The sequence below is a fragment of the Dipodomys spectabilis genome, unplaced genomic scaffold (assembly GCF_019054845.1).
Source record: "Dipodomys spectabilis isolate Male_0828 unplaced genomic scaffold, ASM1905484v1 ptg000604l, whole genome shotgun sequence".
NCBI classification, from domain to species: Eukaryota; Metazoa; Chordata; class Mammalia; order Rodentia; family Heteromyidae; genus Dipodomys; species Dipodomys spectabilis.
This window is the reverse complement of record NW_024871281.1, coordinates 293728-311733: the sequence shown is the minus strand read 5'-3', so window position 1 is coordinate 311733 and position 18006 is coordinate 293728.

Below are 18006 nucleotides of genomic sequence, written 5' to 3'. Positions count from 1 at the left end.
TGCTTAAGCATAGATGAACAGCTGGTCAAGCATTTCCCTGAGATTGGAGAAGCGGTTTGAGTTTGCTCCAAAATAGTTTAGATAATAATATACCAAGACATTGTCTCATAGGTCAAGTAAAAATGTATCTGTTGAAATTTTTGTGTGAATGTCTTCTGACCAAATCTTGGCAAAGATCATGCCTGCTTGTCTTTAAATACCCACTAACAATAAAGCACAGCATGCAGTGGCAATTGCTGTTTGCACTCTGCATCCCCTGTGTCCTGATGATTTTGTGACCCTTACCCAGGGACCCCAACGCACTAGACCTTGACAATAGAAGATACCAGGAATCGAAAGATTTCCCATATTCCGGGATAGGCAGAATTAATATGGTGAAAATGACCATACTGCCAAAATTAATTAACACATTCAATGCTATTTCCATTAAAATTCCAGTGACCTACTTTTCTGAAATAGAGAAAATAGTCCAAAAATTCATATGGAACAACAAAAGACCTAGCATAGCCAAAATAATTTTAGGCAAAAGAAAGAATGCAGGAGAGATCATGATACAGGACTTCAAGCTATATAATAGAGCCATAATAAAAAAGACAGCTTGGTATTGGCACAACGAGAGACCCCAAAATAAATGAGTCAGGTTAGAGGACCCAGAAATATAGCCGCATATGGACAGTCAGTTGATATTTGACAAAGGAGCCAAAGATATACAGTGGAAGAATCACAACCTCTTCAACTACTGTGTTGGGAAAACTGGCCACATGCAGAAAACTAAAAGTGGATCCTAGCCTATCATAATGCACTAACATCAACTCAAAATGGATTAAAGACCTTAATATCAAGCCTGAAAATCTGAAACTACTGCAGGACTGGGTATGAGAGACACTTGAACTTACAGGCATAGGCAGGAACTTCCAGAACAGATGCCCAGGGTCATTACAATTTTGAGAATGTCTCGATGGGACTACCTTAAAATAAATAGTTTCTGCACAGATAAAAAAATAGCAACCACACTAGAAAGAAAGCCAAATAATTAGGAAAATATATTTACCAGCAATTATCTTGTACATGTGATTGTAACCCCTCTGCACAGTTTTTTTGCAATAAAAATAAAATAAAATAAATATTTACCAGCAATATATTAGAAAAGGGTCTAATAGCCATTATATATGGTGAACTTAAAAAACTAACTCTTCATAAATCTAACAAACCAATCTTGAAATGGTCAAGGTTGCTAAAGAGATACTTCTCAGAAGAAGAGATAAAAAATTGCAAAGGAACACGTGAGGAAATGTTCATAATTCCTGGCTGTAAAGGAAATGCAAATAAAAACAACTCTGAGATACCACCTTACTCCATTCAGAATGGCCCACATCCTAAATTTAGACAATGACAAATGCTGGAAGGGATGCAAAGAAAGAGAAACATTACTGCATTGCTGGCAGTAATGTATATTAATACAACCACTTTGGAAACCAGTCTGGAGGTACCTCAGAAATCTAAATATCGACCTCTCCTATGAACTGGCCATACTACTCCTAGGCATCTACTCTGAACAATAGGAACCAGTATAGAAAGACACACACCTCAATGATTATTGCAGCACTGTTCACAATAGCCAAGATTTGGAAAGAATCCAGATGAGCTACTACTGATAAGTGGATCCAAAAATTGTGGTACCTATATACAATGAAATACTATGCAGCCTTTAGAAAGGACAAAATGATGGCATTTGCAGGGAAATGAATGGAACTAGACCAAATTATTTGAGTGAGATAAGCCAAGAACAACAAGACAAATGGCACAGGGTCTACCTGATATGTGGATGCTAAAGCCAAAATGCAAGAAGGTATGACAAAGTAAACAGGACTCGAGAAACAAAGGACAGCCACTCATTTTGTTGTATCACCATTAATGACTCCATGTTCTTGACCATGTAGATGGTAGAAATATGCATGCAATAGAGGGAAGCCAGGAGGAGGAACACAATAAGTGGGAAATGGAACAACATACAACAAAGTGGCCCATCATTTGCACTGGACATAGAAGAAAAATAACTAAGCAACCCAAACACAGTGATGGGAAGGGAGGAATGTGTGGGAAAGAGGGAAAGAAGGAATAGCCGACACTAAGCAAAAGAAAAAAAATGTAAACATCATCTGAGGTGGGAAAAATAATTTGGATTGTCAAAGCTCATAGAATTAACAAACTTTAGACCATGATAACAATAATTTGCCTTGTCAAGTTTAAAAAGTGTTTGTGACTTTAACTAAGTATCACAATTCCACAATACTGTGAAATATGTGAAATATATGTAATCACCTATCTCAATTTTTCAAAACGTGTGAGAAGGGAAGAGTTATGAGGGATGAGTGACAATATTGTCAGACACCTTGTATTCATGTACTGTTTTGTAGGATGGGAACATCTTTGTAAAACTACTTAAAGAAAATAATAATAAAAACTGTTTAAAAATAAATAAACATTAGGATGACGATAAAAAAGTTCAAATATAAAATAAGAAATTAATCCAGTTGGAACGAAAATTTCTTTGGGGAGAGTAATGTAGTGTATTCTATAGCAAGTCTCACTTCAGCATTAAATTCAAAAGCTAGACCTCAAGTAAATGAAATAAACTAAGAAATTGAGTTGAAAAAAGAAAAAAAAAAGAAACTCCACCCACTCTTCCTTGCCTGGACAGCTGGTGTGGGTAAAAATGCATCATGCTCCTGAATTGGAACTGAAGTGGCAAGGACCTTACTTGGTCATGCTAACTTCACTGTTGCATATTATATTAGCATGAAAACAGCATTAGATTCATCAGTCTCTAGTAAAATAGGCAGTGGACCCATATACAGAGAAGGCTACAAGATGGACTGTGCAGACACTCAGAGGGACCCTTAAGGATAAGACTTACTAAGTGTTAATTAGCAATAACTAGTGTGTTTCTATAATTTACTTGTTTACAATTAAATTTACATTTTAAGCCGGTTCATTGGGTGGAGAGATGGGATTTTTTAGGATTTGGTAAGAACGAATCAAGGATTTGATTTGACAAGAAAACCAGTGGGGGATGTATAAAGCAGCAAAGCCCTAATAATCAGCATGACCCACTAATCAATGCGGCCCCATGTCCTGGCCCGCAGGAGTGCATGAGTCATGCCACCAAAGGGGCCAGGGCATGCTGCTGGAGGGAGTTGGATATCATCCTCAAATGAGCTGTTAAGAAGTTATTGAGGAATGCGCAGTTCATGAAGTGATGGATGAAAACTGTTAGGCAGGAGACCCACTAGGTCTGGGAGGGGTTCAAGCTATATATAGGCTGCATAGCCAGAGCAATGGAATTGGAGAAAATCAAGTGAAGACCTGGAAGGAAGGAAGTGGTGAGATAGCAGCGGGGAAAGACTTGGGAGAAGAGGAATTTGAGGGAGTGCAGGAGGGGAAGGATGCCAATTGGCCACCAGGCCAGAGAAGTGTAGGCCTGTAGATAGTGGAGAGGCCTAAAGAGCAGAAGGAAATGATGGAAGGGAAAAAGGGAAATGAAGGACATGTCTATAAAGAAGGAGGGAGTTAGAGAAAAGGAAAAAGCCTTACCTATTGAAGTATGGAGTTTCGAGATGATAGTTTGGGGGGTTGGTGGTTTGCACAGTAATTAACTATGTGCAGGGCTGCCCATTGGAGGTCTGAGATTTGGTGGTTGGGGCTGGCTTGTCAATGAGTGTACAGCCCAGGACAAGGCAAATGCAGGCCCATTTCTAGCGTAAATAAAATTACCCTCAATGTGCCTTATTTGATTGTCTTGTGTTTTATGTAACATAAGTATACAAGTTTATAAGTTAATAGTGTCAAAGGTCACGAATTTTGTAAAATGTTATGAGGTCATAATAGCTTTGCAAAACCCAATGGGACAATGATATCACAATGGCAATATGATGTCACAATATCAAATCATAATAATATTTTGATGTCATAATTAGCTGGTGATGCCATAATGGTGATGAGGTCACAATAGGTTTATGATGTCACAATGGATTGATGATGTCACAATGGCATGCTAGACTTCAATTTTCCATAACTTCAAATGAGAATATAAATCCAGAATGGGATTGTGATATCTACAAAGTCATGCATTGGCCTAAACGTTATGAACTCCCAACAAGTATGTAATGTCACAATGGATTACAATGTTCATGATATCTGACAGAGTGATGACATAATTTTCATGATATCAGAGTGCATTTCTAATATCACATATCATACCTGAAATTAGTAAAAAACAGATTATCAGATCAAAAAGGGCTTGTGTGTCACCAGGGCATCAGGTCAAAGTTATGAGGCGAGGACTGGTTAATGATGGCACACTAGTGATTCTGCTTAGAAGGGTTTGTAATATTACAATGGTATAACTGATCCCAATTGTTAGACCACAAAGAATATATGGGTAAACAACTGAATTTTTTTATCACAAAGGCCATATGCTGTTTCAAAGGTGCTAAGAGATCATAATCGATTAAAACGTCACAATGTGATGGTGATGTCACAATGGCAATGTGATGATGCAATAGGTTTGTGATATCACAGTGGTCATGAGGACACCCATGGAATAGTGATGTCATTATGAATTTGTAATATTACAATCACATGTCTGATTTCAATTGCTACTGGTTTACAATGAGGATAAGAATTCAAGGAAGGAGCTAGAAGTCCTAAAACCCATGAATATTCTAACATGTGATGTCAAAATAAGTTTGTGAAAACAGAATGGTAGAGTAATATCACAATGTCAATATGATGTCACAATATCATGTCATAATAAAGTGTTAAGGGAGTTCTGAGGAAGATGGTGGAGGAGAAGCTGGAGGCTAAACAAGCTTTCTCATAGAAAGCAGTTTTAGTGTTCAAGTGAACAATCCTAGGGTAGAGAATCACACCAAATGTGCCATCACAGTACAGAGAGTGTGTCCAGAGAGGGAAAATCCAGTCAAGGAGACAGATCTGAGCACTTGCTAGTAGCCGTGGCTGCTGTGGCTGCAGCGGCAGCAGTGGCGTCCATAGCCATCATCCCTACAACAGAGAGATCCCAGGACAAAGGTGCCAGACACAGCGGACAGGGGATTCTACTCAACACCAGCAAGAACTGAGAAGGAGCAGATACCTTCATCCTTCAGATTGCAGACCAGAGAGTGCCCAGGAACTAAGATTCTGTCATGAGTAGAACCCTGAAATCCTCACTCCTTCTCAGGGAGCAGAGGTGGGAATGCCAGCCTTATCCCCTACCACCACTGGAGATCTCCATCTTTGATACTGACAAAGACCCAGCTGAGCAGGTAGCTCCAACTCAGGCCTTGGAAGAAAACAAAAGAGTCATTTTGCAAGTCACAGGAACAAGAAGGGACCTGGCAGGCTCAGTTCCACCCAGGGCAAAGTCACCCCGCCCAGGCAGAGAGAGCTCTGCCCTCAGAGAAGTGACTTTCTTCACGGTGTAAACAGAGCCAGAGTCTGCCCCTCCCTACAGAAGCCTAGACAAACAATTGAAATTCAGTAAACATAAATCCTGAGAATGGCTCAGAGCTGGACTCTGTGTCTCAGAAGCTAGCCCCTCAGGGAAAAGCTACTGTTTGCTGAAAGGCCTCAAACCTACCCAGAACCTAGCCTCATCACAGCTTCTCCAAACTAGAGGAAATTGCCATTTCCCTCTTTTGGGATACTCAAAGCAGATCTCCGTCCCATTGAACTATATCAATAAATTAGAGAGATTTGAAACCATCAATTTAATAAGACATCTGAACCTCCTTAAAAAAAGAGCAGCAAGATAAACCCCAATCCAAGAAATGGAAAGAAATAATTAAAATTAAATCAGAATTAAATGAATTAGAATCCAAAAACACCATATAAAGAATCAACAAAACAAAGAATTGGTTCTTCAAAAAATTTAACAAAATTGATAGACCCTTAGGAATTCTTACCAGACAAAGAAGACAAGACACCCAAATAACCTCAAAGATGAGAATGGAAACATCACCACAGAAACAACCAAGATTCAGAACATTATAAAGGAATACTTCTCAAACCATTATGCTAATAAGTTTGAGAACCTGGCAGAAATGGACATTTTCCTAGCTAATATCGACTTGCAGAAACTCAACCAAGATGAGATAAATCAAGTAACATGACCATATCAAGCATAGAAATAGAAAGAGCAATAAGAAACTTCCCACTTAAGAAAAGCCCAGGACAAGATGGATTTTAAACGGAATATTACAAGGCCTTCAAAGCAGAGCACACACCAATACTCCAAAAACTCTTCAATGAAATTGACAGAGAAAGTTCACTACAGAATTCTTTCTATGAAGCCATCATAATCCTCATCCCAAAGCAAGGCAGGGACTCATCAAAGAAAGAGAACTATAAACCCATTTCTTTGATGAATATTGATGTAAAACACCTCAACAAAATTTTGGCCAATCGACTTCAACATTTCATCCAAAAACTCATACACAACGATCAATCAGTATTTATTTCAATGATGAAAAGCTGGTTCAATATATGCAAATCAATTAATGTAACTTATCACATCAACAAGAGCAAGGATTAGAACCACATTGTTATCTCAATAGATGAAGAAAAAGTATTTGACAAGATCCAACACCCCTTTATAATGAAGGCTCTGGGAAAACTATGAATCCAGGGAATATTCCTCAATACAATAAAGGCTGTATATGACAAGCCTACAGCCAGCATTATACTTAATGGTAAAAAACTGAAGCCATTTCCTCTTAACTTAGGAAGGAGACAAGGATGTCCAGTCTGTCCGCTTCTCTTCAATCTAGTATTAGAATGACTATCTACATCAATAAGAAAAGATGCAAATAAAAAAGGGATCCAAATAGGGAAAGATGAAGTAAAATTCTCCCTCTTTAAGATGACATGATCTTGTATCTAAAGAATCCCATGGACCACTCAGAAATTACTCATGATGATTCAAAACTTTGGCAAAGTAGCAGGGTATAAAATTAACTCTCACAAATCAATGACTTTTCTGTATGCCAGCAATGAGAAAAGCGTGGCTGAAATTAGGAAAGCAACTCCATTCATAATACCCCACAAAAATTAAAATACCTAGGAATTAACTTAATCAAAGAAGTGAAGGATCTTTTTGATGAAAACTTTAAAAACCTGAAAAAGGAAATCGAATCAGAACTTAGAAAGTGGTAAAAAAAAAACAAAAAAAAAAACAACTCTCATGTTCCTGGATTAGAAAGATCAACATCATGAAAATGGTAATACTTCCCAAGGCTAAAATTCAATGTGATACCTATCAATATTCCAAACTCGTTCTTCATGGAAATAGAAGAGGCAATGCAAAAATTCATATGGAACAGTAAAAAACCCTGAATAGCAAAAACAATCCTCAACAGAAACAACAGTGCTGAAGGAATATCAATACCAAATTTCAAACTGTACTACAAAACCATAGTAATGAAAACAGTTTGGTACTTGAACAAAATCAGACCTCAGGATCAATGGAATGGAATTGAATACCCAGAAAATGAACGCACTGACATATAGCCACCTAATCTTTGAGAAAGGAGCTAAAAAAATAGCATGGAAGAAAGATAGCCTCTTTAGTAAATGGTGTTGGCAACGTTGGTTAATCACTTATAGAAAACTAAAGCTAGATCCTTATATATCACCCTGCAGCAGAATCAATTCCAAATGAATCAAAGACCTCAGAGTCAAAGCAGACACCCTAAAAACTTTAGAGGACAAAATAGGAGATACTCTAGATATCCTTGGAACAGGACTACATTTTCTTAATAGAGACCCATAAACACAACAAATCAAAGAAAGGTTGGACAAATTGGATTGCATGAAATTGCAGAGCTTCTGCATGGCAAAGGACAAAGCTCACAAGATCAAAAAAAAGCCCATGGATTAGGAGAAGACCTTCACTAACCATAAAAGGGACAAGGGTCTCATATCTAAAATATACTTGGAACTCAAAAAATTAACTCCCCCAACAACAAATCCTCAAAGAAACCACTGCCCAATAAATAAGTGGGCTAAAGACTTACAGAGAATCTTCTCCGAAAAGGAAAGTGGGATCGCTAATAGACACATGAAGAAATGCTCAGCCTCCCTAGCCATAAAAGAAATGCAAATCTAAACAACACTGAAATACAACATCACTCCAGTTAGAATGGCTATAATCAAGAACTCTAATAATAACAGATTCTGGACGGGATATTGGTGAGATTGTAAACTTGTTCAACCACTTTGGAAAGTAGTATGGAGGTTCCTCAAAAGACTCTACATAGAGCTCCTTGATGACCCAGCAATCCCACTTTTGGGTATTTACCCAAGTGATCACAAACAAGAATATACTAAAGCTACCAGCATAACTATGTTCATTGCAGCATTATTTACCATAGCTAAGATATGGAACCAACCCAGATGCCCCTCAGTAAATGAATGGATCAAGAAAATCTGGTATATATACACAATGGAATTCTATGCCTCCATCAGAAAGAATGACATTGCCCCATTTGTTAGGAAATGGAAAGACTTGGAAAAAATTAAATTAAGTGAAGTAAGCCAGGCCCAAAGAAATATAGGTCCCTTGGTTTCCCTTATTTGCAATAACCAATTTATGTCTGAGACAAGCTGAAACGGCCACATATGTTGATGTTAGGCGAAATGAACCCCTTGGTAAGGACTCAAATTGTTTTTCTTTTCTTTTTTCTAGTATATTTGTAAGATGATTTCTCTGTTGCTTTGCATGTTCCTACTCCACGATATAACCCCTGTTTTCAGTATATTTGATGTTGGTATAATTTTGGGAGGGGAAGGGAAAAACAAATAGGGATACAGGGTGACCCATTGCAACAATGACATGTACAAGACATTATGTCGAAAACCAAACTTTATAACTTTTCGTGGGGTGGGGAGGTGCAGAGGGAGAGATGGGAATGGATGGGAAGGGGAAACAAAGGAGGAGGCAACAATGATTGATAAGAAATATACTCATTACCTTATTCATGTAATTGTAAACCCACTGTATGTATTTTTACAATAAAAAATCATGAAATAATAAATAAAAATCCATGTCACTTTTTTTTTGTCAGTCATGGGGCTTGAACTCTGAACATTGGCATTGTCCCTCAGCTCTTCAGTTCAGGAATGCCACTATACAACTTGAGAGCCACAGTACCATTTCTAGTTTTCAAGAGTTATATTGGAGATAAGAGTCTCACAGACTTTTCTGCCCAGGCTGGCTTTGAACCACTACCCTCAGATCTCAGACTTTTGGGTAGCTAGGATTACAGGCATGAGTCAACAAAGCCCAGATCCAAGACAATTTTTTAAAAGCAAGCTTATTGAAACTTCTGCCTTTTTCCAAGAAACAATCTTACTTTTTCAGCATTAGTTTATAACTATGAGTTACTTTTAGATGTAACTGAGTTTTTCAATAGAATCAAATATAAGTTTTATTATTACTAAGTATCCCACAAATATCACTGTAATTGATTTCCCCCAAAGTCAATTATTACATACAATATTACTCACTATTATTGTTAGAGTCTATATTACATATAATGTGAAGTGAACCATTTCATATAAATTAGTAGATGCTATTTTAGCATTATAAATTCACATCTGTGATTTTAAACGAAGGAAAGAAGATTTTTCAAGTTAAAATGAAATATGAATGTGTAGTGTGTCCCAACTGAACCTAAAATTCTGAGTTCATACAGACAAAATTATTTTCTTTCAACTAAAGACTTTCCACTAAAGTAACACTATTAGAAATAGTGAGGCAAGAGGAGGAAGAATTAAAATAATGTCAAACAATGTCTCTGTAATTCTGCTAACCCCTCCTCTTTGATGACCTGCCAATTCCCCGTTGTCACAAAGCTTCAAGTGTCCCTCTTAGAATTCTATTTGGAGAACTTCTCAATCACTGATTCTTTTTGTACTTTCTGTTATATGAAACAAAATATAGACACAAAACAATTGATATAAAATGCACACTTATGTTGAAGGCACCACAACTGGAAAAACAACCAACAAAGTAGAATTCCCCCAGGAACAAAATCATGTTGTGTCCAGTTTTTTTTGAAAGCACAAATAACTCAAATACATGTTAAATTGGAGTAGAGCCATAAAGATAACTGTGTCTCAAAAATAAGGTTGTGTTAATTTGTAATTAAATTCATCTAGATGAACCTAATATAGCAAATCCCTTGAATGGATAAAATTGTTTAAAACAAATGTGACTGTATAAGGAGTGAGATCTGCATATATATAAAAGAATAAAGTAACAAAATCATGACATACTTTAAAAATTCAGAAATGCAATGAATAAGTCCAATAATATCCATATTGAAAACTAATTCCTACTGATTTAACAAGAAAAAATATGCAACTATACAATCTGAGCAGTGTACATGAGTCTACATAATTTTAAACTACTCCAAATTACACTTTGTAGAAGACTGAATGTGGGTTACCTAAAGGAAAACTTCAACATATAATAAAAATGAATTAAAAATCTCATGAAAAGAGAAAAGTAGTTACTGGAAAATACTAGTTTAATAAATGGTGGTCAAAATCTTTCTAGTACTGAAAAAATTGCACACCTATTTAGTTAGATCCAGAAAAAGACCCAAGTTACTCGAGCTGATTTGAAACTTTGGCAAAGTAGCAGGATACATCTGTAAAATTTCTATGGATGTTGACTCTGGCAAGGAATGTATTTCCTCTTTGCTCTGACAAATAAATATATGAAAGAACATAACTTCTACAACTAAATATCAAGACCTAACTAAACATATAACCAGAAAAGTCATCATGTAAGCTGTATTGCAACTGGAGTAAAATTGAGATACCACTTCACAATTAGAATGGCTATAATCAAGAACTCTAGTAACAACAGATGCTGGACGGGATGTGGACACAAGGAAAAGTTACTGTATTGTTGGTGGGAGTGTAAACTTGTTCAACCGCTTTGGAAAGCAGTATGGAGGGTCCTCAAAAGACTCCACATAGAGCTCTCTTATAACCCATCAATTCCACTTTTCGGCATTTACCCAAATGTTCCCAAACAAGACCATACTAAAACTACCAACACGACTATGTTTATTGCAGCCTTATTTACCATAGCTAAGATACGGTACCTACCCAGATGCCCCTCAGTAGATGAATGGATCAAGAGAATCTGGTATATATACACAATGGAATTTTATGCCTCCATCAGAAAGAATGACATTGCCCCATTTGTTAGGAAATGGAAAAACTTGGAAAAAATGATAGTAAGTGAAGTAAGTCAGGCCCGAAGAAACATATGTCCTATAGTTTCCCTTATTTGCAATAACTAGTATATGTCTGAGTCAAGCAGAAAACGTCAGATAAGTTGATGTTAGGGAAATGAATCCTAAGATATATATTCAAATGGTTTTTTATCTTTCATATGATTGTTTTTAACACATTTATAAGATGATTTCTTTGTTGCTTTGTATGTCCTTCCCCCACTGTATAACCCGGCTTTCACAGTATTTGATGTCTCTATAATTTGTGGAGGGGAAGGGAAAAAAACAAATCGTTTAAATAAGGATACAGGTGGACCCATTTCAACAATGAGATGTAAAAGTCGTTATGTCGAAAATCAACTTGACAAATTTGGTGCGGGGGGATGATGGAGGTGCGGGAGGAGGATGGGAAGGGATGTGAAGGGGAAACAAAGGAGGAGGCTACAATGTTTGATAAGAAATGTACTCATTATTTGCCCATGTAATTGTAACTCCTCTGTATAGTATTTTCACAATAAAAAAAGATAAATCAGTCATACTGATTCTGTATTTATTGTAAATGTTGATTTTTTTCAATAATTATTTCGTTTAGTTTGCTTTTTTAAAACATTGTGTTAAATGATGTATATCTTGGTAACAAATTTTGGATGCCTCCTTAAATTTTGTTCTGAGTATAAAGTCTCACTTCAGTTCCTCACCCGTGAAATGATGTTGATTACAAAAAAATTCTAATAGCCACTGTTTATAATACACAAAATCTCATAAGCATGACACCAAAAGCATTGGTTAACATTTGGATATCAGGGTCTCATGACTGATGAGGCCTATCTGCAGGAGTATCATTGTACCTAGATTCCTCAGCCTAAATTTAGCCACTGTTTAAAAATGTTTATATCTTTGTCACCCATCAGAGATTAAATCTGAATATAAAGCCTAAGGAAAATGATAAAGAATTTAGCTTTTCTGGATATAAAGTAACAATATGCATCATAGAGTAACTCACTGGTTTAAAGTCAACCTATTTCTCCAAAACATTCTAGGTATTTCCTTAAAATGTGTATTATTTCCTTGAAAGCAATGGGGAATGTGAGAAGAGGATTAACCAAGCATTGCCTTGAAATATACATAATTTGGATGTACCTCTACAATTCGCTATAAGCATTTCTGATAAAAATGTTTGAATAATTGATTTTCTGTTCAGATATAATATATCCTAGTTTCATATACTAAACTACATTCAGAAAATGGTATATACCGATTAACTAAAGAAAGTCCTGGAAGAAAAAATGGCATCTCTATACTATGTGATGCCCAATTCTTAGGTATTTCATTCTGCCTCCATTTAGTGAATGCGATTGTTTAAATCCTTCATAAGGTATTAATTAAAATCGATCAGTGTCCTATAATATAATTGTGTATGATTTTGTTCTAGAATGATTCAAGGAGTGCCCATTCAATCACGACAAATATCACATTCCATTGGTATTCATATGGATAGGAATGAGTTTCTTAGGATCTCCTGCCATTTGAAGGTGGCAGGATCAGGATTCGAACTGTGGGCTCCAGCTCCCACCACTTAAACCTGAGGATAGGGAACTCACCTGTGTGTCCAAGAACATCAGCAAGACCAGTGATAAGACAGGCACAAGTGTCTCTCAGCATTCCTCCTTGATACTTACAAGGCTTCTCTGAACATGACTTTTTTCATTTTTTATTGTAAAAATATTATACAGATGGGTTACAGTTAAATGAGCAAGGTAATGAGTACATTTCCTATTGAACATTGTTGTCTCCTCCTTTGTTTTCCCCATACCATCCCTTCCCTCCCATCTCCACATCTACTCCCCCTGCCGATCTCAGTGACTTAATTTTTTATTTTTGGCTTTGTGCAAGGTTTGATCTCAAGTAGTGGCAACTATGAACTTTCCCTCACATTGGGACACATTTACCAAGACCCTGAGTTCAAATCCCAGGCTAGGAAATAAAAGTGGCAGAAATTCCAAACCAGGGAGCTTTATTTTTTATTTTAGTTAAATGATTAATTATTTTTTAAATTTATTCTTTATTTTGCCAACACGGGGGTTGAACTCAGGTCATGCAACTCTGCCTCAGCTTTGATCGCCCTAGGCTGGAGTACAACCTCTGGACCCAGAGCCGATCTTGGGATCCTAGGCCCAGAGGGCTTGCACGAAGAAAAAAAAAAGTAGGATACCACAAAAAGTGGTGAGCTGTAGAGGGCTGGGGGTTTACGTTTTTTACCTTTACACGGTGACCATCCTGGGTCTGAATGACACAGCTGCAATTGGACCTGACCAGCCATTGCTGAAGGCTGTTGGACTATCAGGGAAACCATAGGTCTACCTGTCAACATAGGCTCTGGGGTCAAATCCCGGTCCTGACACCTACCAATGGCAGGAGATCACAAGAGACTCATTCCTGTGCATAGAAATACCTATTGAAAGAGTACTTCTTGATTCAGTGTAGTCTAAAACTGGATGCAATAATCCTATCATGTGGATTGATCTTAATAGTTTATTGAACATGAAAAGAATAATATTACTTCAGTGGCGGTATAATAAATGCCTAAGAGTTGCTAGGAACCTAGTAGGTTTCATTCAATCATAGACAGACAGATCTGGTGCTCCTTTCCAATATGTATTTATTTGTATACCACCATCTGCCTATCCATGTATCACTGTTTGGGCCAAAACTGGGGCTGGAGGTCAGGACTTGGGAACCACCTGACAGCTTCATTGTCTAGAGGCTGCTGTGCTCAGACTCATCCATTCATGAATTCGGCCTGGTAGGCCCTGACTTCAGATCCAGCACTGCCAAAAATTTAATCTTGGAGTAAGAAGCCGAGTATGACACATTTTATCCTTTTCTGGGAGAGTCCTGAGTGTCAGGCATGATGGATATCATATCTACAAATCTGGATGCTGTGATAGGATGTAAGCAATGTAATAAATGGTAGCGGTGTCATCAGAGTCAATAAAATAATTGCTAAATAAACGAATAAAACCAGAAATAAAATGAATAACTACACCAAACACAATATGTACTGAATATCTGTATGGAAGTATAAATCCTATATTTAAAATGGATATAAAGAGTATGTTTTCCCAGCCTGAAGCTTGAATTCAGGCCTAAGGAACAGGCCTGACTTTCTTGTCTTCAAGCATGGTCAGATTCCCTTCTCTCACAGTGCTGCATATTTACCCAGACCTTGAGTTCAAATACCAGGCCTGGCAGAAAAAATGGCACGAATTGCAAACCAGGGGGGTAATTTTTTTTTAGTGGCGCGTTATTGGGGATGCCATTGTCCTGCATGACAACTTAGGTTGTGAGCCCTGGAGAAGCAAAAGTTGAGAAGGTGACGCCTCCACAAATTGAGGATCGCAGAGGATGGAGACATGCCCCAGACCTAGAGGGTCTGCGAGCACTCTCAGAGGCTGAAATCCACAGGGGGAAACTCCCGCTGCAGGAGTGGTGACCCCTGCAATGGGGTCACAGTAGCTCAGTGGCAGACAGAGTTGGAGCCACAGGCCTCCTGCCTCATGAGCTGCCACCATAGCAGGCTTGGGGATGGGAAGTGGGACAGGGGGCATCCGAAAACAAAACCTGCTTCATCCATGACCTGCATGATGACATGGACTTCCATAGTCCAGCGGATGAGCACCACCATCGATGCAGCCAGCTGTTGGCACACATCTGCACTGTCTTGGAATCCCTCATGGCGTGTAAGAGCAGATGTTCATCCTGGATGAACTGTGTCTGGAGAAAGCCAAGCGTGTGTGCTGGCTCTCCCAGGAGAAGCTGGAGAAAGGAGAGCTGGGGAGCTGCTGTCCCTTCTTGCAGGGGAAGGAACAGATAGAGGGCTCCAGATGCCGGCACAGGATGAGCCCCCACAACCAGAGCTGCTTCAGATGCCTCAGGCTCTAGGGTGGGCAAAATGAGGGAGGAGCTGAAAGGTTTTGAAGAATTGCAACTTCAAGACAGCTTGGAAACTGCCAGAGGAGAAATCTGGGTTCCCGACCCTGTAGATGACTCCCCTATGGAGCACATCCTACAGCAGATGCCCCACATCCAGAGCCACCTACAGCTAGCAGGCTTGGTCATGGGGTGCTCCCTTTCTTTCTTCTGTAGATTGATGTGGATGATGACTCTCTATGTAACATACTGATTCTCAAAAGCCACGTCAGCCACCAGAAATAGGTGGCCAGGCAGCCTTCTCCCAGGCCTCCATCTGCCGTGTGATGGGAAGGGTAAACTGAAGGTCAGGTAGGGCAGAGGCTGCTGGGAAGCGGCCCAAATTCAAGGGACATATAATAGCCCATTGGTGGCCAAGGAAGAGACCCATGTTATGCTTATCTCAAACAATAAATTGTTTTCAAAGGGAATAAAAGCTTCCAACAAAGATTTGTTCTTCCAGTCCTGGGGCTTGAACTCAGGGCCTGGCCACTGTCCCTGAGCTCTTTTTGGTTAAGGCTGGCACTCTACCAGTTGAGTGTTTACTGATAGTTCATCGAAGATAAGAGTCTCACTCACTTTCCTTCCCAAGCTGGCTTGGCACCATGATCCTCCAGATCTCAGCTTCCTGAGTAGGATGACAGGTATGAGCCCCCAGTGCCCAGCTTGTGATGCCTTTTGAAGGTATTTTGTCAAGTCTGTAAAAGGAGTCCCAAAGTCCTGGATAGACCATGACCCAATCAAGAAGCTGGGATGGGGGAAGGTTGACCTTCTAGCCATTCTGTTCTCCAAAATTAAAGATGCCAGTTGGCGTTGTATGCATCAAACACCTAGGCCAACAGCCATCAGGCTTAGTGGGGAATAGGTAGAGAATACCCAAAGATTGCAGTGTAGAAATCTCTGAATTTGCAAGCATGTGGTGTGTGTGTGTTTGTGTGTGTGTGTGTGTGTGTGTGTGTGTGTGTGTGTGTGTGTTTGTGTGTGTGTGAACTCAGGGCCTAGGCTCTATCCCTGTGTTTTCTTGGTCAAGCCTAGTACTCTGCCACTTGAGCCACAGTCCCACTTGCTTTATGATGGTTAATTGTAGATAGGAGTCTCAAGGACTTTCCTGTCCATTGTGGCTTGGATCAAGAGTAAACACAACTCACAGGTACAATCCTTATGGTGGGCTACTCCTGCCCCCTGATGGCCAGACATGGAACATGAGAGGCCGTGCCATTGTCCTCTAGAGTTCAACTGGGGGAAGTGACCAGGGCCAAGCTGACTTTTGCTCACCATGGGTGCTGATGCCAGAGCAGGTCTGTTCCACCCTAGGCCAAGAGAGCTCCAGGAGGCCCGGCTCCCAGGGGCACAAGGAAGGGAGAGGTCAGCTCTAGGCCGAGCTAAGAGCCTTTGCCCACAGACACCCCAACTTGGCTTTCCTGATCACCACAAGACCTGTCAAAGAAGAACCCCAAAATAACAAAATTGGAGCTGTGGGTCAAAGTGATAGAGCTCTAGCATTGAACCAGTGAGATCAGGGACAGAGCCCCCAAGGTTTGAGTTCAAGACCCCCAGCTGACCCTCCCCAATAAAACACAGGTTGGCTAAAGTAAACTTGTAGTATTTGTGAAGTGTTTCTGAAGAATGGTGATACTAAAGAAAGTACCGTAATTCTAATGACAGCTGAACTTGTGACATACAGCTATGTGCTGAGTCCTTCACAGGGCGCTATTTGCTGGGTCCTTCCCACATGGTGTTTTGTGCTGAGTCCTCAAAAATGTGCTGTTTTCTGAGTCATCCCAAAGGGTGCTATCTGCTGAGTCCCTGAGAAGAGTGGGCCATGCTGGGTTTTTTAAAGGGTGCTGTGTGCTGAGTCCATTACACAACGTACTATATGCTCAGTCCTTCAAAAGGTGCGGTGTGCTAATTCACCCCAAAGGGTGCTGCTATGTGCTGAGCTTGAGAAGTGAGGAAGAGGTGAATTTTTCAAGTGCTTTGTGCCAAGACCTTAAAATAGGGTGCTCTGTACTGTCCTGCAAATGGTGCTCTGGGCTGAGTCCTTTGACAGTGTGGTATGTACTGAGTCCCACACTGTGGTATGTGCTGAGTCTTTCAAAATTGTGCTATCTGCTAAGTTTTTTGAAGGGTGCTATGCACTGAGTGCTTTACACAGTGTGCAATGTACTCAGTCCTTCAAAGGGAGCTGTGTGTGTCTTAACACAGGATGCTATGCACTGAGTCCCTGGGAAAGAGTGCTGTGTGCTTGAGTTTTTCAAAGCATGCCATGTGCTGAGTCCTTCACACTGTGGGCTATGGACTCCCTCATTCAAAGGATGCTGTGTGCTGAGTACTCTACACAGGGTACTATATACTGAGTCATTCAAAGGGAGCTGTGTTCTGAGTCCTTCACACAGGGTGCTTTGGGCTGTTTTTTGAAGTGTGCTGTGTGCTGAGACATCTCAAAAGGTGCTATGTTCTGAGTCCTTGAAAGGCAGTTATCCCCAACAATCACACACACACACACACACACACACACACACACACACAAGGGTCACTGTACACCTGCTTGGTGTGTAGAGTGGAGGGGGAAGAAGGAGAGTATCCTCCAGTGGTGGTGCTGAGGGGAGATTCGATCCCCTGGGCAGATACTGGGGTTAGGAGGTAGTGATGAGCTGAGGTGAGGCTACAATTGCATGGCCTGGAAGCCTTAGGGCCCAGTCAGGGCTTGGCTTGCAGCAGGGGTGGG